Consider the following 20938-nt stretch of genomic DNA (forward strand, 5'->3'; position numbering starts at 1 on the left):
CTTTGAAAAAAATGCAAAAGGGGCTCAGGGAAATGGCTACTACATATATACATTCCGGAGTTGAGGTCCGGGTAGTATGGTAGGATCACACCAAATCCAGGGATACATATGGTAGCCAACTAAAAAGGAGGTGGGAAAAGGGGGAAAAAAGGTAGTGGGGAACAGGGCAGTAACCTACCCAAGGGGAGGGTATTGCTTATATCTCCCCAGGGAAAGAGGGACCAGACTTCAACCTGGTGCTCCAAGATGTGAATGTAACATATGGGAATAAAGCAGAGAACCAGTAGAGAGGTCTGAGAGGCTGGCCCCAATCCAAACTACATGGACAGCCACCCCTCCCCCCAGGAGAATTTACTTCAGAGGACAGCACTGAAGCTACAGCTCAGGGAGAGGGGCATGACTGATCAGAGCACACAGGAGCAAATGAAGGGGAAGGAAGAGAGAGTGGAGCACATCTTAGTCCACCACGCCCTGAGGAGGTTATCCTTGCTCTGAGCAGCCAATGCAAACAGAGGATCATGTGGCCAATCCCACCACGAGACACAACATTCTTCACTGACCCATAGCCCTGCAAGGGGACAACACTGGAGACATAGTGTGGGAATTGCGCCTGATCTGACCCCACCACACTGAGGCAAAACAATAAGGGTGTGCAACAGAACAGCAAGGGGAACAGAGCAATGGAGTTCCCAGGGAACACCAAAAATAGACTTTGGGGCCAGGGTGGGTCAACCCATCAGACTCAACCAGAAAACACTCCTAAGAGTCAACAAACAGACCTTTAACTATTTACAGGCTTTTCTCTTTTTTGTCATTTTCTTGCTTTTGTTTTTGTTGTTTTCTTTTGCTCTGCCTTGTTTTTGCGCATATTATTATCTCTGCAGGTTTATTTAGATAAGATAGGCAGGATAAACAATCTGGAGGCAAAAACAATGGAATCGATGGTTCTAGAGGGATATGAGAGAGGGAGAGGTGGGGGAAAGGAAGTGGTGTTAACAAATCCAGGGACAAGGGCACAATAAGTGATCCAAAATCAGTGGTGAGGAGTGTGTAGGAGGCCTGGGAAGGCTTGATCAAGGGAAATAAAAACAAGAGGAATTACTGAAACCCAAATGAAGGTTGAACTTGAGAGTGGGACAAGAGAACAGTATAAGGAAAATAGAGGAAAGAACTAGGAGGCAAAGGACATTTATAAAGGTCTAAATATAGGCATTACATATGTAAATTTATTTATATATGATGATGGTTAAATATATATATAGGTTTAGTATCAAGGTAGAAGGTGGATATGGGGCCTCTACTTAAAGTACTCCCTCGATACAAGAACACATTGTTTTATTAAACTGGCATTCTATGATGCTCACCTTCCCGACACAATCGCAGAAGACAAAGCAGGTACATAAACAAATGTGGTGAAGAAAGCTGATGGTGCCTGGCTATCAAAAGATATAGCATCTGGGGTCTTAACGACATGACGATAAACAAGTGGCCATCTAGCTCAGAAGCAACAAAGCCCATATGGAAGAAGCTCATCAGCTTGCGTGATCACAAGGTGTTGAAGGGATCAGGTATGAGGCATCAAAGAACAAAAATCATATCATTGTGATTGAGGGGGTATGCGGAGTGGAGACCTAAAGCCCATTTGTAGGCAACTGGACATCCCCTTACAGAAGCGTCATAGGGAGGAGACGATCCAGTCAAGGTGCAGTATAGCAACGATGACTCATACAACTTTCCTCCAGTTCTTTTTTTTAAATCTTTTTTATTTTTTATTTTTAAAAATCATTTTATTGGGGGCTCGTAAAACTCTTATTACAATCCATACATACATCCATTGTGGCAAGCACATTTGTACATTTGTTGCCATAATCATTTGCCAAACATTTGCTTTCTACTTGAGCTCTTGGTATCAGCTCCTCATTTTTCCCCTCCCTCACGAGCTCTTGTTAATTTATGAATTATTGTTATTTTGTCATGTCTTTTAAAAAACATTTTATAGGGGCTCATACAACTCTTATCACAATCCACACATATACATACATCAATTGTATAAAGCACATCTATACATTCTTTGCCCTAATCATTTTCTTTTTTTACATTTTATTAGGGGCTCATAGAACTCTTATCACAATCCACACATATAGATACATCAATTGTATAAAGCACATGCGTACATTCTTTGCCCTAATCACTCTCAAAGCATTCGCTCTCCACTTAAGCCCTCTGCATCAGGTCCTCTTTTTTTCCCCACTCCCTCCCCACTCCCCCCTCCCTCATGAGCCCTTGATAATCCACATATTGTTATTTTGTCATATTTTGCCCTATCTGGAGTCTCCCTTCCCCCCCTTCTCTGCCGTCCATCTACCAGGGAGGAGGTCACATGTGGATCCTTGTAATCAGTTCCCCCTTTCCAACCCACTCACCCTCCACTCTCCCAGCATCGTTCTTAAATGCTTCCCCCACTCACTGTTATGATCCCAATTCTGCCTTTACAAATCTGGCTAGACCGGAGGATATACACTGGTACAGATAGGAACTGGAATCACAGGCAATCCAGGACAGATGAACCCCCAAGGGCCAGTGGTGAGAATGGCGATACCGGGAGGGTGGAGGGAATGTGGGGTAGAAAGAGGGAACCGATCATAAGAGTCTACATAAAACTCTCTCCCCTGGGGGATGGACAGCAGAACAGTGGGTAAAGGGAGACATCGGACAGTGTAAGACATGGCAAAATAATAATAATTTATAAATTATCAAGGGTTCATGAGGGAAGGGGGACTGGGGAGGGAGTGGAAAAATGAGGAGCTATTAACCAAGGACTGAAGTAGAAAGCAAATGTTTTGAGAATGATGATGGCAACAAATGTACAAATGTTCTTGACACAATGGATGTATGCATAGATTGTGATAAGAGTTGTACAAATCTCCAATAAAGTGATTTTAAAAAAATCAGTTTTAAAAAATTAAAATATATTAAACCCATAGAAAATTACATAGTAAACCCATTCGGACACTACCTCATTTCCCTTTGTCAGTAGTATTTTTTTTCTTTATTTACATTTTATTAGGGGCTCATACAACTCTTATCACAATCCATACATATACATACATCAATTGTATAAAGCACATCCATACATTCTTTGCCCTAATCATTTTCAAAGCATTTGCTCTCAACTTAAGCCCTTTGCATCAGGTCCCCTTTTTATTCCCCTCCTTCCCCGCTCCCCACTCCCTCATGAGCCCTTGATAATTTATAGATTGTTATTTTGTCATATCTTGCCCTATCCGGAGTCTCCCTTCCCCTCCTTCTCTGCTGTCCATCTCCCAAGGAGGAGGTCACATGTGGACCCTTGTAATCAGTTTCCCCTTTCCATCCCACTCACCCTCCACTCTCCCAGCATCGCCCCTCACACCCCTGGTCCTGAAGGTATTATCCACCCTGGATTCCCTGTGCCTCCAGCTCCCATATACACCAGTGTACAACCTCTGCCCTATCCAGTCCTGCAAGGTAGAATTTGGATCATGGTAGTTGTGGGGAGGAAGCATCCAGGATCTGGGGGAAAGCTGTGTTCTTCATCGGTACTACATCGCACCCTGACTGACCCATCTCCTCTCCTAACCCCCTCTATGAGGGGATCTCCAGTGGCCGACAAATGGGCTTTGGGTTATGAGCCTCTGCTAGCATCTTTCCCTTGCAGAGGAGGACCTTAAAACATGAAGAGGTTCAGTTCTTTGCACAAGGTCATTCCGTCGGTGGTTAAAATTAGATCACTCTAAGCAGTTGCTTATCCATCAGATCAGTGAATTAGTCCTATAGAATCCTTTCCACCACTCATCTGCCAGTTTGTTCTACAGTAGTGGCGGTGTGTTGCTCTTTCGATGAAGCGAGACCACTGGCATTTCAATACTAATTACAATGGAACTTTCAGACTAGGAAGAAAGGTCTAGTGACCTAGTCATCCAATCAGCCCATGAACGCTCTCCGGACCACAGCATAAGATTGTCTGATATAGTGCTGGAGAATGAACCCCCTAGGTTGGAGGGCAACAATGGGCTCAATTATGTTGGAAATAGTAAGGATGGTGTGCATTTAGGGAGAGTTTTATTCGGCTGTACATGGGGTCACCAGGAATTTGTACCAATTTAACAGCAACCACAAAACAATGTTATTATTGTTGGTTGCCGGTGGGTTGATTTCAGGTCACACTGACCTCATATATTACAGAATGAAATTGCTCCCTGAGAGTTTTTTGGGCTCTTATTGTAATGGAAACAGATAGATGGGCCTTTCCCCCCACAATCCTCTAAATGGGTACAAACTGCCAACCTTATCCACAGAAGTAAAAACTAAATGCCCTATCTAGGTCTCATTCACTCACTATAATTGAATCAGGGCTGACTCACAGTGAGCCTATGGGGCAGGGTAGAACTGCCTCTGTGGACGTCCAAGATTGTAACTCTTTGCAGGATTAGAAAGCCCAGTCTTTCTTCCAAGGAGTGGCTGATGGTATGGAACTGCTGACCTTGTGGATTGCAGCCAAATAGGTAGCCACTATGCCACCAGGGCTCCTCCCATCTAGGTAGACCTTTTACCTTATTAAAAAAAAAACCTGGATTTGAGGGGGTCTCACTACTGTTTGGCATATTTCCATGACCTAGGCTCCCTGATGGTATTAAGGAAAGCGAACCACTCAAAATTGTCTTCAAAATACCCCACAAGAAGGCAAAATTAAGGGAAGAAACTGAAGTTAAGTTTATCCTCTTACCCCCTTCTTGATCCAGAAAGATGTTAACTTGTCAAGTTCATCACACATAACATTTCTGAAAACAGAGGTGAAGAAAGGCGGGAACCCCAGAGCTCCATATGGTCCCTGAGGACCCCAACTATGGAAAGTGAACTCGGAAATATCCATAATGAGACCCAATGTCTCAGATGTCTTCTGGTAAGCGGTACGATGGAGTCACAACCATTTACTTTTCAGTAATACAGTGATACTGGAAGGTATAAAATAAATATTTCAAAAAATCAGCAGAGTCACTCATGGTGGACAGGTTTCAGTGCATTTTCCAGAATAAGAAGAAAGGTCTGGTAAATTACCGAAACAAATAAGCCAATGAAAACTCTTTGGATCATAACGGAAGAATTCCCCGAGGCAAACTGTATTCCCTGGAGCAAATGTTTGGAATCTAATGTTCCTGTTTTACTCAACAATGTTCACAAAAGCAAATGAAGAAATGGGGGAGAAAATGCTCTCATACCTCTTCAGTTCTTCTGAAGACACACCTCTAGCTACACTTTGGTTTCCTTGGGGGAATCTAAGGAATTTAGGAATTTATTATAGGGTGTGATTTAAGACCTCATTCTTCATTTTCCTTGGGAGTATGGTCTGCTAAAAGACAATCACACTTCCATCAAAGCTGTTCCTCAGTATGTAGGGGGATTTGGGACACACAGAGGTAACCGAGGACCATTGGAAGAGCATGCACAAGATCTCTGTCTGAAATGGCAGAAGCCCCTAGCATCAGATGCACCAGAGACCATGGCACGGAGACTCAGAGAAGCAGTGCTGAAACTATGGAGTACCTTTTACTCATCTGGCCCAAGACTATGGAACTGTGAGGCATAGTGACAAGAAACCTGGCTTCCTGACCCGTAGATGCAAAAGCCAAGGGACCAAGCACTGGGCTGAGAATTGGCTGCTGGTCGAGGGGATCAATGATTGTATCCTTACTGTTTGATGATCCTGACTTGTGGTAACTTCCCTAATAACCCCCCTGAACCATGAGTATTGTCTGTGAGTTCTGTGTGGCCATTGTGATGGATTATTGAACTCAGCTTAGATGTACAGTGTTGTTGGAGAAAAAGTTGGTATCAAACTAGGTAAAGGTATCAAACTAGGTAAAGATTAAAGGACCATGAAGACTGGGCGACCCCCGCTTCGTGGTAATAGGGAAACCAGAGCAGGCAAGATAGGTCCACCTCTGTTGCTATTTACCACAAATGGAACAACCTAGTTGCCCCTAACAGATGGATTTATCAGTGAGCTATGACACATACACACAATGGAATACCATGCAACGTTGAAGAATAATGAAGAATCCATGAGACGCCTTCTGTGGATGAACTTGGAGGACATTATGATGAGCGACTATTGTGTGAGTCCAATATGATAAAAAGTATACAAACACAAATTATTTGTTGTTTACCAGGGATGGGAGATGAGAGAGAGAAGGAGAGGGAGAGAAAGGTTCTCATTAGACAATCGATACCTTTAATTTGGTGATCAGTAAGGGGGTAATCAATATAATGTCATCAAAGACCCAGAAAGTTGCACAAGAGTTACACAGACAACAAATATAAATGCTTTTACACATGCAATCCTGCATTATCAGCGATAATCAATAAGTGGATATATAGGCAGGCAGGCAAGAAAAACAAACATGAGGCAAAGGGACTATACGCATAATCATATATAGAGTTGGCAGATAATATATATACATATTTATATGAGCTATAAGTACATCCACTCATAAAGTAGAACAAACAAGGTATAAAGGTATGCAAATGTCTTAGCCAAAACCAAACACCTAAGGAATGGGTAACTGGGCCTGGAAGTTTAGGAGCACAGTCTCAGGGAACATCAAGGTCAATTGACATAAATAATATAGTCTAAAAAGACAAAATTCTACACCCGACTTTCATGAGTAGTGAAGGGAGTTTTAATAACTAGCAGCTGGCCATCTAAGATGTAATTGGTTTTTGTCCATTGAGAGTGAAGAAGAGTGAGTGATGCACAGAAACGATGATGCACAGAAACAATTAGTCCAAAAAGATCAATATTCCAAGCAAGCCTCAACCTCTATGACCCTATGATCAGAGGAACTAAATAATATCTAGCTACTATTTGTGACCACTGTGAAAGGGAACATGGTGAAAGTACTAGATAGAGTGAGCGAAAGCATGAAATAAAACGGAAAATCATCAGAAGACCAAGCTTGCCATTTATTCTAATTGTGGCCGGTGGAACTTCTGAAACTATGGCCCTGGACCTGAACTCCCAGCAATAGCTCCACTATCAGCCCTATGATAGACAGACAGACATAGATGGTGCACAATAACACCAGGGAAGTCTGCATGAGTAACAAGGGAGGCATTCATTCCTTAGGACAATCAACCGTGGGCAGCTTTCGCCCAGAGGTAACTCAGAAAGCAGGAATGGATCAGAAAGAAGGATAAATAGAGCTGGCGAAACAGGAAAGAAAAGAGAAAGGGTCTGTTACACTGTGGAAACTACTATCAATGACATGACACAAATGTGTATGAAATGTTGACTAGAAAACCAGCTTGCTCTACAAACTGTCAATGAAAGCACGTAAATACTTCAGCAAAAAACAAACAATACAAAAATCCCCCCACCACAGAGAAAAGCCTATTTAAAGATTAATTGATACCCATGCATCACAAATGCTTTCCTAAGAATATGAGGATAGGTTACTTCAAAAATCATTCTACGAGGCTAGTATTTTTCTGAAAGTAAGATTAAAGACCCAAATAAATAAAACTATAGATCAATATCTCTTTTGAATACTACAAAAATTCTCATCCAAATACTAGTAATTTGAGTTCAGAAACACAAACACGTATTCACACACAAATCCAACATTTATAAAACATGTAAGATAGTTGTAGCATTCCAAAATAAATTAATAAGTAATACACTATATTAATATAATAGAGCACAGAAATCATACATTATCTATTGGTACTGACCAAAACAAGCAAATACAAAACCAACCAAATAAACATAAAGCACAGAAACTCGCCGACACCAAGTCAATTCCAGCTCATAACGACCCAATAGAACAAAATAGAATTGCCCCCCAAAGATTTGCAAGCCTCTGATTATTTACAGAACCAGATTACTGCTATTTTCTTTCATGTAATGGCTGAGGTGTGTTCAAACTGCTGATCTTTCAGCTAGCAACCAGTGTTTCACTGCTATGCCAGCAGGTCTGCTGCGATCATCTCAATAAATTCAGCAAAAGTATTTTATAAAATCCAACTTGCTTTCATGTGTTAACACATTTAACAAACTAGGAATTGAAGGGAATTTCCTTAATAAAACGCATCTGTTAAAAAAATTATATATAACGTCACATTAAATACTGAAAGACTGAATGTTTTCTTTTAAGATGCTTGAACAATGTAAGATTTGTTCTATGTTGGCCATTTCTATTCAGCATTACGTGGGAGGTTCAGCTAACACAAGTTAGCAAGTAAATAAAATAAACAGTACCCAGATTGGAAAGAAGTTATTGAAGCGGTCTTGATTGGTAGAAGTTTTGGTCTAGATAGAGTTCAAAGGAATCCCCTAAAACACCCTAACAACTCTTAGTGTGGGTTAATCAAGGTTGTAGGGGATAAGAACAATATATAATCAGTGCTGGAATGCATCTCCTTGTATTTAAGTATTCCTGCTGATTTTTTTCTCCTTGTGGAAGTTAGGTCTATAAATCCGATTGCTGTACTAAATGTTACACATGTTTAAATATTTGCTTATTACAAATTATTTTACAAAGGTCTGCGCCAGCTTGCACTCTCATCAACCATACACAAAATGACATCTTTCTCCAAACTCTGTCCAGCTCTGGATGTTCTCATGAACACTTATTTTTTTGGCCAAATGTATGTAATATTTATAGTGCGTAAGAAGCCTGGCTACTAAGCATAATGTCAATAGTTTGAACAAACGCACTGTTCTACAGGAGAAAGACATGGTTCCCTGCTTCTATCAACATTGAATACTTTGGAAACCCTTGGGGCAATTCTATTCTGCCCTGTTGGGTTGCGAAGAGTCAAAATATACTGAAAAGTAATGAGTCCAGATAGGTCCTATTAGCTATATTGTTTTTATTCATTAAAAATTTATAATTTATTTATTTTTAAATAATTAGCCTTTTTACTGATATACATATTTAAAATATTTTAAATCACATTGTGGTGACTTTATTTTTTAGTCAGAGGTCTCAACACCAATAGAATAGTTCATACTTTTTATGGTAAATAGAGGAAAGCTTTACCAGAATTTCAAGTAGAATCCTGAAATAAAAATTCTTGGTAAGATATTAAAAACAAATTATATGTATATTATAATTATTCTTATACTTTTTGTGCATCTGATGATAACTTTCAAGACTCTGAATAGAAACATTTTTATACAGGTATTTAGAAAGACGCAGTTATGGTGTACTAGCTTCTGTTTCTTTTGAAAAAATATCGGCCAGGGCGATCACGAGGTGCCCAAGGGACCAGGTATAAGGCATCATGCAAAAAAAAAAAAAAGATTTAAGTGTGTATATGTATGTGTATATATGTATATATATCATATTAAATGAAGGGGGAAGTGCAGAGTGGAGACCCAAGGCCCAAGTGTCGGCCAATGGAGATCCCCTCATAGAGGGGTTTAGGAGAGGAGATGGGTTAATTAGGGTGTGAGGTAGTATCGATGAAGAACACAGCTTTCCCCCAGATCCTGGATGCTTCCTCCCCCCAACTACCATGATCCGAATTCTACCTTGCAGGGCTGGATAGGACAGAGGCTGTACACTGGTACATATGAGGGTTGGAGGTACAGGGAATCCAGGGTGGATGATACCTTCAGGACCAAGGGTGTGAGGGACGATGCTGGGAGAGTGGAGGGTGAGTGGGTTGGAAAGGGGGAACTGATTACAAGGATCCACATGTGACCTCTTCCCTGGGAGAGGGACAGCAGAGAAGGGGGGAAGGGAGACTCCAGATAGGACAAGATATGACAAAATAACGAGGTATAAATTACCAAGGGCATATGAGGGAGGGGGGAATGGGGAGGGGGGGGAAAGAGGACCTGATGCAAGGGGCTTAAGTGGAGAGCAAATGCCTTGAGAATGATTGGGGCAGGGAATGTATGGATGTGCTTTATACAATTGATGTATGTATATGTATGGATTGTGGTAAGAGTTGTTTGAGTCCCTAATAAAATGTAAAAGAAGAAAAGAGAAAAAAATGATTAGGGCAAAGACTGTACAGATGTGCTTTATACAATTGATGTATGTATATGTATGAACTGTGAAAAGAATTGTATCAGCCCCAATAAATTGTTTAAATAAAAAAATTAAAAAAAATCATTTTATTGGGGCTCATACAACTCTTATCACAATCCATACATACATCAATTGTGTAAAGCACACTTATACATTCGCTGCCTTCATCATTCTCAAAATTCGCCTTCCGCTTGGGTTCTTGGAATCAGCTCATTTTCTTTTTTTCCCTTCCCCTCCCTCCCCACTCCCCCCTCCTTCACGAACCCTTAATAATTTATAAATTAATATTTTATCTTATTTTACACTGCCCGGCATCTCCCTTCACCCACTTTCCTGTTGCCCATCCCCCAGAGAGGAGGCCATATGTAGATCCCCGCGACCAGTTCCCCTTTCTCCCCCCATTTCCCTCCCGGTATCTCCACTCTCACCCTTGGTCCGGAGGAGTTCATTTATCCTAGATGCCCTGTGTTTCCAGATCCCATCTGCACCGCTGTGCATCCTCTGGTCTAACCAGGTTTGCAAGGTAGAATTGGGATCATGATAGTTGGAGGGGAGGAAGCGTTTAAGAACTAGAGGAAGGTTGTGAGTTTCATTATTGCTACACGGAATCCTGAGAAACTCATCTCCTCCGCACTACCCCTCTACAAGGGATGTCCAGTTGTCTATAGATGGGCATTGGGTCCCCATCCCGTACTCCCCTCATTCATGATGTGATTTCTCCCCCACAACCCCCGCCTTTGTTGCTTGAAACCTGATCCCCTTGGCCCTTCATGATCACACATGTTGGTGTGCTGCTTCCATGTGGGCTTTGTTGCTTCTGGGTGTTTACTTTCAAGCCTTTAAGTCCCCAGATGCTATATCTCTCAATAGCCGGGCACCATCAGCCTTCTTCACCACACTTATGCACACATTTGTCTTCAGCATTTATGTGGGGAAGGTGATCACACAATGATGATTTTTGTTCTTTGGTGTCTGCTACCTGATCCCTTCAATACCTTGTGCTCACTTAGGCTTGTGTGCTTTTCCTCTGTGGGCTTTGTTGCTTCCGAGCTATATGGCCGCTTGTTTATCTTCAAGCCTTTAATACCCTAGATGCGATATCTTTTGATAGCCAGGCACCATCAGCTTTCTTCACCACGTTTGCTTACACACACGTCTGTCTTCAGCAATTATGTTGGGAAGGTGGGTATCATGAAATAACCAGAACAGCTCATATTTTAAAAGCCTATTAACTTTACTAGAATTTGTTCTTGTTTTTATAAATTTGATAACATTTTCCCCCTAGGACATAGTTCTTTAAGTATCTGATCTGTATCTTTGTTTATGCAATCTTTTCTTGAATTACATCATTAAGAATTAGTTTGTTCCATGGTCATGTGGAGGAACGCATGAAATGAGACCACTACAGGGCTGGGCCCAAACGGAAACAATCTGGCCCCAGAAAACATCACTAAACCTACATGCTGGGGAGAGGGGCCAGCATGCCATGCCCACATGGAAGCAGACCAGGAAAGAAGAGGAGAAAGGGATAGCCAGTCTGGACCCAATGCTGGAATACCAGGCCAAGAGGAAGACTTCCTTGTGGGGAGTGACTGGGACACAGAGGGGACTATGGAGACAGTAGCTCATGCCATGTTATCCCCTTACTGGAGCAGACTGTGACAGAGGACAAATCTAGGGCCACATGGTGGGGAGGTAGTGCTGTCTGAACCCCCCCACAGCGGAACAAACCAAGAAGGGAGCATAACAGCTTTCTCCTTTTTTAAAAAAATCTTATCTTTATTTCTTTGTTCTCTTTTCCCTCCTTTTCTGATTTAAATCTTTTGTTTTCATTTTGTTTGGTCTATGTTATAGTTGGTTTGTCTACTTATATAAGATAGGCATGGGAAGCAAGCCCGAGGAGAATGAGTGTGACCAACCATCTCTGGGGGACTTGGGGGGTGGTAAGGGTGGCAAGAGAAGGGTGCGGGGAGCAGGCAGTGCCATAGACAGGGAGCAACTAGGCGATTAGAATCAACAACAAGGAGGAGATAGAGATCCTGAGGTAGTCAGAGCAAAAGCAAACTAGCTAAGAGGAAGTTCTAGGAGGCAGAAATAGAGGAAAAGTGATGGTGGGGCAGGGCAAAGGTAAAAGGAAACAGAGGATGGACCTAAGAAGCAAAGCAATGGATAGAAGTATAAACATAGGTGTATACATATATACATAAATTAACCCACAAAAACAGAGGTATTGGCCTATGTACATATATTTATACAGCAATACACTGTAGTAGTGGATGGACTTCGGGCCTCTGCTCATACCCTCCCTTAATACAAGAACAATTTGTTCTAACAAATTGGCATTCTGAGATGCTCATCCTCCCGACACAATTGCTGAAGACAAGACAAGTGCATAAGCAAATGTGGTGAAGAATGCAATGGTGCCGGGCTATTAAAAGATATAGTGTGGTGCCCGGCTATCAAAAGAGATAGTGACTGGGGTCTTAAAGGCTTGAAGATAAACAAGCGGCCATCTAGCTCAGAAGCAACAAAGTCCACATGGAAGAACACACCAGCCTGTGTGATCGAGTGGTCCCAAAGGGATCAGTTACCAGGCATCAAAGAACAAAAAATCATATCATTGACTGCACACCTCCATGATAGGATCGCTGAAGACAAATGGGTGCATAAGCAAATGTGGTGAAGAAAGCTGATGGTGCCCGGCTTTCAAAAGAGATAGTGTCTGGGGTCTTAAAGGCTTGAAGGTGAACAAGCGGCCATCTAGCTCAGAAGCAAATAAGCCCACATGGAAGAAGCACACCGGCCAGTGCGATCACGAGGTGCCCAAGGGACCAGGTATAAGTCATCATGCAAAAAAAAAAAAAGATATGTGTGTGTATGCATGTGTATATATGTGTATATGTATATATGTATGTATATATATGTATATATATATATCATATTAAATGAAGGGGGAAGTGCAGAGTGGAGACCCAAGGCCCAAGTGTCGACCAATGGAGATCCCCTCATAGAGGGGTTTAGGAGAGGAGATGGGTTAATTAGGGTGTGAGGTAGTATCGATGAAGAACACAGCTTTCCCCCGGATCCTGGATGCTTCCTCCCCCCAACTACCATGATCCGAATTCTACCTTGCAGGGCTGGATAGGACAGAGGCTGTACACTGGTGCATATGAGGGTTGGAGGTACAAGGAATCCAGAGTGGATGATACCTTCAGGACCAAGGGTGTGAGGGACGATGCTGGGAGAGTGGAGGGTGAGTGGGTTGGAAAGGGGGAACTGATTACAAGGATCCACGTGTGACCTCTTCCCTGGGAGAGGGACAGCAGAGAAGGGGGGAAGGGAGACTCCGAATAGGGCAAGATATGACAAAACAACGATATATAAATTACCAAGGGCATATGAGGGAGGGGGGAATGGGGAGGGAGGGGGGAATGGGGAGGGAGGGGGAAATGGGGAGGGAGGGGGGAAAAAAAGAGGACCTGATGCAAGGGGCTTAAGTGGAGAGCAAATGCCTTGAGAATGATTGGGGCAGGGAATGTATGGATGTGCTTTATACAATTGATGAATGTATATGTATGGATTGTGGTAAGAGTTGTATGAGTCCCTAATAAAATGTAAAAGAAGAAAAGAGAAAAAAATGATTAGGGCAAAGACTGTACAAATGTGCTTTATACAATTGATGTATGTATATGCATGAACTGTGAAAAGAATTGTATGAGCCCCAATAAATTGTTAAAATTAAAAAAAAAAAGAAAATGATTAGGGCAAAGAATGTACAGATGTGCTTTATACAATTGATGTATGTATATGTATGGATTGTGATAAGAGTTGTATGAGCCCCTAATAAAACGTTAAAAAAAAAAAGCTATAAGAGCTCTAAGTAAAATGATTAAAAGAAAAATAATAATTCAAAAAAAAAAGATATAGTGTCTGGGTCTTAAAGGCTTGAAGTACAAGTGGCCATTCAGCAGAGAAGCAAGAAGCTCACATGGAGAAGCACACCAGCTTGTGTGATCATGAGGTATCGGTGGGATCAGGTAACAGGCATCAGAAGACATATAACAAACACAAACATTGTTGAGAACGAGTGTGTGTGGGTGGAGTAGAGACCCAAAGCCCATCTGTAGACAATGGAACAATCCCCACCACAGAAGGGCCACCAGGAAGGGATGAGCCAACCAGGATGCAGTAAAGCATTGATGAAACACACAATATCCTCTGGTTCCTTGAGGCTTCCTCACTCCCCACTATCATGACCCCAGTACTGCTTCTCAGTTTGACTAGACCAGGACACGTACACAGGTAGAGAAAAGAGATGGAGGCTCATGACACATGGAATCTAGGAACAGGAGTGGAAATAGCGATACTAGAATGGTAGGGATAAAGGGGGGAGAGGAAGGGAGAAAGAGGGAACCGATCACAATGATTGACATATAATCATACAACCCTTTCCAGAGGAGGAACAAAAGAAAACATGGGGGGAGGGAGATAGTGGCCAGTGTAAGATATGAAAATAATAATTTATAATCTACCAAGGGGGTATGGAAGTTGGGGTGGGGGAATGAGGAGCTGATACCAAGGGCTCAATAGAAAGTAAATGTATAGAAATGAATGAAGGCAACATATGTACAAACATGCCTGATGCAATTATTACCTGGATTGTAACAAGAGTTGTAAGAGTCTCCAATAAATGGTCTTTTAATAAAAAACAAAACAAAAATGAAAAACAATGTCAGGAGACAAAGTGTGCATAAACCTTTAAATTGAAATCTCCTCTGTGCTGTCCCCTGTCACCCAATTCACAATAAAAAGTTGTTTTGTTTTTTAAAGAAAGAAAAAAAGCATTATTTTGCTCAACTTTTCTGGGGATTTTTGGCAGTAAGAAGACACTGACTTAACATTATTACTTCATTCATCATTAAAAAGAACATTTTAAGATCAAACTTGAAGTATAATACTCTCTGTGATAGGATACTATCCATAAATCTACAAGGAAGACCAGTTAATATAATTATTATTCATTTTTTTCAATACCACTAAAACCAACTATGAAGAAATAGAAGATTCTATCAATTCCTTCAGTCTGCAATTGATCAAACAAGCAATCAAGATGCATTGATAATTACTGGTGATTAGAATGAGAAAAGTGGGAACAAAAAGCTGGATGCTTATTTGGAAAATACCATATATACTCGAATATAAGCTGACCTGAGTATAAGCTAAGGTACCTAATTATTACCTAGGAAACCAGAAAAATGGATTGACTCGAGTAGAGGCCTAGGGTGGAAAATGCAGAAGGTATGTGAGTTTCAATAATCAAAATAAATGAAAATAAAATTACTAAAAATTGAGTCATCAGTGGGGTAATATATTTAAATATTTATTTTGAATAAAAAACATAAATGAAAGGACAAGTCATTTAACATTAGTAAACCAGCACAGTAAGTGGAAAATAGGTTCAACAAAAACAATACGGTATCAACAAGGATACCTTAAGAGTACTGTTCCCTGAGCTCAATCAGCAACCAAGCTAAAATGTAAAGAGTTAAAATCCTTCAAAACTGGATTCCTCATCATCATCCGTATCCCAATGCAGAGCTTCAGCTGGTGTGAGGTCATCATAGACGCTGTCCTCACTGAGATCGCTGTCATCACCAACACTGCTGTCATTTTCATACAAAGCACAGTCTTCACTGCCATCCATAACATTACTAATACTACATTTCTGGAAGGCACGTCACACCATGTCTTCTGGAATGTCTTCCCATGCATCTTGAGCCCACTTTGCTATTAACTCTATGTCAGGCTTCATGAGATTTCCTCCTTTTGTTAGTCGGCTTGACCAGATGACATCCATTCATGCCACATCCTTTGCACACGGTATTTAAAAGGCTTACTCAAAGATACACGTCATAGGACGGCTCTGATTGGTTAGATGTGAGTAAACAAACATTCAAAGCCCTGCACTGTCAGCAGGGCTTTGAATGAACAGTGGAGAAATGGCAATCACCCACGAGAAAACGGGCGCTTGTCCTGTTACCTCTGGGGGGGTCCCAGCGAGAGGTTACTCCTCACTAGGGTACCACTGACCCAAGTATAAGCTGAACCCTGTTTTTTAGCACATTTTTTGTGCTGAAAAACTCAGCTTATACATGAGTATATACGGTATATCTTTGTTGATAGAAACTACTCTGGAGATTGCATGATAGAGTTTTTCAAGACCAATGACCTTTTCATGGCATGTATTTCTTTCTCAACAATATACATGGCATCTATACAAATGCACTTCAACAGATGGAATTCACAGGAATCTGTGGGAACAGACAATGGAGAGGCTCTATATCATTAGTCAGAAAAAGACTAGGGACTTACAGTTAAATAAACCATTAATTATTCTTATGCAAGTTCAAGTTGAAGTCAAAGAAAATTAAAACAATTTCATAAGAGCCAAAATCTAATGTTGAGTACATCCCACTTGCATTTAGAGACCATGTCAAGAACAGATTTGACATATTAAATACTAATGACCAAAGACCAGAATTATAAGATGATTCTCAAAAAAATTTCACCAAAAATAAGACATACATCAAGAATATCATATACACAGAAAACAAGAGGTCACTAAAAGGACAGGAAAGAAAGAAAACACCAAAATGGATTTCAGAACAGATTTTGAAACTTGCTCTTAAGTATGTAGATGCATAACTAAAAAAAAAGGTAGAAGAGAGCTGGGCGGAAAATCCCCAAGGGCACCTTGAGACAATAAAGTAAAATATCATAATGAAATGTATAAAGTCCGAGAGTTAGAAAACAAAAAAGGGGATATCAGGCTCAGTTCTTTCCAAACTGAAAGGATTGAAGAAAAAAATTGAGCCTCAATTAGCAATTTTGAGGGTTCTATGAGCAAAATATGTCACAATGTGGAAGACAATGGGAAACAATAGGCAGCCATTGTATGGAAAATAATTGGTCAATGTTCACCTATATTGAGAGGTAGCATAAGATCAAGAACCAATGGTCTTGAAGTCCAGGCTTCACTGAGGCACTGGTGAAGAACAAGGCTCCAGAACTTGATGGAATACTAATTCAAATGTTACAGCATGCTAACACAGGGCTGGAGGCACTCATTTGTCTGTGCCAAAAAATTTGGAAGACAGCTAACTGGCCAATTCATTAGAAGAGTGTACATATGTGTGTACATTCCAAAGACACATCTGTCTTTGGATATAGTAGAATGTGGAAATTATAATTTGGATGAAATTATCATTTGGTTTAAATTACCATTTGGATTAAATCAAATTTAAATTTGGATATAATAGAATGTGGACATTATCTAACAATCTCATTAACATCACATGCAAGTAAAATGTTGCTACGCTGCACCCTGACTGGCTCATCTCCTCCCTGCAAGCCTCTTTAAGGGGATTTCCAGTTGCCTACAGATGGGCTTTAGGTCTCCACTCCACACTCCCACTCATTCACAATGATATATTTTTTTGTTCTTTGATGCCTGATAACTGATACCTTTGACACTTTGTGATCATGCAGGCTGGTGTGCTTCTTCCATGTGGGCTTTGTTGCTTCTGAGCTAGATGGCCGCTTGTTTACCTTCAAGCCTTTAAAACCCCAGGTGCTATATCTTTTGATAGCCAGGCACCATCAGCTTTCTTCACTACATTTTCATATGCACCCACTTTGTCTTCATTGATTGTGTCGGGAAGGTGAGCATCATGGAATGCCAGTTTGATAGAACAAAGTGTTCTTGCATTGAGGGAGTACTTGAGTGGAGGCACAATGTCCATCTGCTACCTTAATACTAAACCTATAAATATATGTACATAGATCCATTTAGCCATCGTTATATATAGATATATTTACATATGTACATGCTTGTATTTAGACCTTTATAAATGCCCTTTGCCTCCTAGTTCTTTCCTCTTGTTCCTTATACTGTTCTCTTGTCCCACTATCATGCTCAGCCTTCATTTGGGTTTCATTGCCCTTGATCAAGTCATACCAGGCCTCTTAAACCCTCTTTGCCACCAGTTTTTGATCACTTGTTGTTCACTGGGTTTGTTAACACCCACTTCCTTTCCCCTACTTCCTCCTCCCCCATTTCCCCACCTCCCCAACAATCAGGTCTGTGAGGAATATCGTGTCTCCTAGTGGGGCCAGCCTTATGATCCTCTCTGTGCTTTGGCTGCTCTGAGCAGGAATATCATCCTCAGGGCTGGGTGGGCCAGGATGCGCTCCACTCTCTCTTTGCTCCTGTGTGCTCTGATCAGACATGACCCTCTCCCTGAGCTTTAGCTTCAGTGCTGTCCTCTAGAGTGAATTCTTCTGTGAGGAGGGTGGGGGATTTGGGCTGGCCCCTCAGACCTTTCTATTGGTTCCCTGCTTCATGCTGGTATGTGGTATTCATGTCTTGGAGCACTGGGTTGAAGTCTGATCCCTCTTTCCCTGTGGAGATATAAAAAATACCTTCCCCTGCTTTTAAAATATTAAGTCTGTGGGAAAAAAGGGAGACCGTAAGGAGAAGGATTGACACAGTGGCTGCAACCGTGAGCTCAAACTTAACAATCGTGAGGATGGCACAGAAGGGGGCAGTGTTTCTTTCTGTTGTGTGTTGCTGTTAGGTGCCATCGAGCTCATTGTGATCCTATGCACAACAGAATGGAACGCTGCCCTAACCTTCTCCATCCTCACAATGGTTCCTCTGCCTGAGCCTGTTGTTAGAACTATGGTATCAATCCATCTCCTCAGGGTCTTCTGTATCTTTCCACTGCCCCTATACTTTCCCAAGCTTGCTGTCCTTCTACAGGGACCGGTTTTCTTGATAATGTGTAACATGTGTACGAAGAAGTCTTACTATCCTTAGCTCTAAGGACCCCTCTGGCCATGCTTCTTCAAAGACAGACTTGACTGTCCTTTCTACAGTCCCTGGTGCTTTCAAGAGCCTTCTCCAGCACCATAATTCAAATGCATCGATTCTTCTTGTCTTCCTTATTCAATGCCCAATGTTCACATGCGTATGAGGCTAGTGAAAATATCATAGCATGGGTCAGGTGTACGTTAGTCCTCAAAGTAACACACTTGTTGGCCCAGAGAGGTACCTCGGAAGACAGGCCTGGCCTGCTGAAAGGGCCACAGACTGGAAAGCCCCGTAGAGCATGTCCAATCTGCGCACATGGGGTCTCCTGGAGTCAGAATCCCCTTGACTTGCAGCTCACCTCGCCAGCCAGCATGAACACGGCTCGCATGAACCATTTCTCCTCCCCAGACATCTTGTGGCTGACAAATGCTCTCTGAGGTCCCCGTCCAGCAGAAAGATGCCTCCCTCGCTCCCCACTGAATATTGAGCCTCCACCTGAATGACAGTGCCTCCGTGTGCCTTCCTGGTCCAGCTCCAGCAGCCCTCAGTCAGCGGCCTCTCACAGGTCACCAGCAGCCTGTACATCAGTAGTGGTACAGCTGCTAACAATAAGCTCCTGATGTCTCACCACCAGATCACCACAGTCATCACCATCTCGGCGGAGGTGGTGAACACCCTCTTTGAGGACATCCAGTACATGCAGATGCCTGTGACCGACACCCCCACCTCACGCCTCTGTGACTTCTTTGACACCATCGCTGACCACACTCACAGTGTGGAATTGAAGCAGCACTGTGCCGCAGGCATCAGCCGCTCGGCCACCTTTTGCTTTGCCTACCTCATGAAGTACCACGCCATGTCGCTGCTGGATGCCCACATGTGAGCCAAGTCATGCCGACCCATCATCCAGCCCAACAGTGGCTTCTGGGAGCAGCTCACACACTATGTGTTCCAGCTGTTCGGCAAGAACACTGTGCACATGGTCAGTGCCTCTCTGGGTATGATCCCTGACATCTACGAGAAGGATGTGCATCTGATGAGTCCACTGTGAGCCAGCCCCACCAGCCCCTGCCCAGGGGCAGAGGCACAGACCTGCTGTGAGCCTGAGCTTGAACATTCCACTTTGGTTGGTTCAGAAAACCAGACAGTGCCTTTTCTAAGGGCAAGGAAAGAAGAAAAGTTGTTGCAGTTTTTAACCTCACAATCCATTATCCTTCGTGATCATTCTGAGGAAGAATGCAGTATTAGGATTGGAAGAAGGCTTATTAACAACCTGCTTTATGAAGATGACACAACCTTGCTTGCAGAAAGTGAGGACCTGAAGCACTTGCTGATGAGGAACATAAGGACTGTAGTCTACAGTATGAATTATAACGCAATGTGAAAAATACCGAAATACTTACAACTACACCAATAGGTATCATCATGATAAATAGAGAAAAGATTGTAGTTATCAAGGATTTAGTCTTCCTTGGATCCACAGCCAATGCTCATGGAAGCAGCAGTCAAGAGATCAAAAGACACATTGCGTTGGGTAGATCTGCACAAAGTTTCATCAGAGTGATAAAAAGTATGGATGTTACTTATTGTTTTATATATAGGGTCCCTATAACTTGGAACCAACTTGATGTCAGCTAGCAACATCTCTATATGAGGGAAACTCATCTTTGCTTGAGGTGAATTCTTCCACAAATAGTCATTAATTTGATCAGAGAAGGGTTGCTGTTATGGGATTGAGTCGCAGGTACCACAAGTTCTCATCTTTGTTCTGGACACATATTCATTGATGTTCTGACCTATGAATATCACTATAAACTGGGCTGGCAGAGGATTATCTCTCATATAAAGAAAACAGACAAGTCACAACTAAAGTGTATTTGTCATTAGAAAACAGACTTCATCTTTCCTTGTTTGTCTACCAAACATACCACATGCCTGTCAACCTGTTTTTATTGTGGTGGCTTCCATGTTGCTATAATTTGGGAAG

General features: G+C 41.9%; 1 pseudogene; it reads left to right on the forward strand.

Annotated features, from left to right (window-relative positions):
- Positions 1 to 19450: 19450 nt before the first annotated feature.
- On the forward strand, positions 19451 to 20002 carry LOC142456361 (dual specificity protein phosphatase 18-like; annotated as a pseudogene).
- The last annotated feature ends 936 nt before the right edge of the window (positions 20003 to 20938 follow it).

Source organism: Tenrec ecaudatus, chromosome 9 (assembly GCF_050624435.1).
Source record: "Tenrec ecaudatus isolate mTenEca1 chromosome 9, mTenEca1.hap1, whole genome shotgun sequence".
Taxonomy (NCBI): Eukaryota; Metazoa; Chordata; class Mammalia; order Afrosoricida; family Tenrecidae; genus Tenrec; species Tenrec ecaudatus.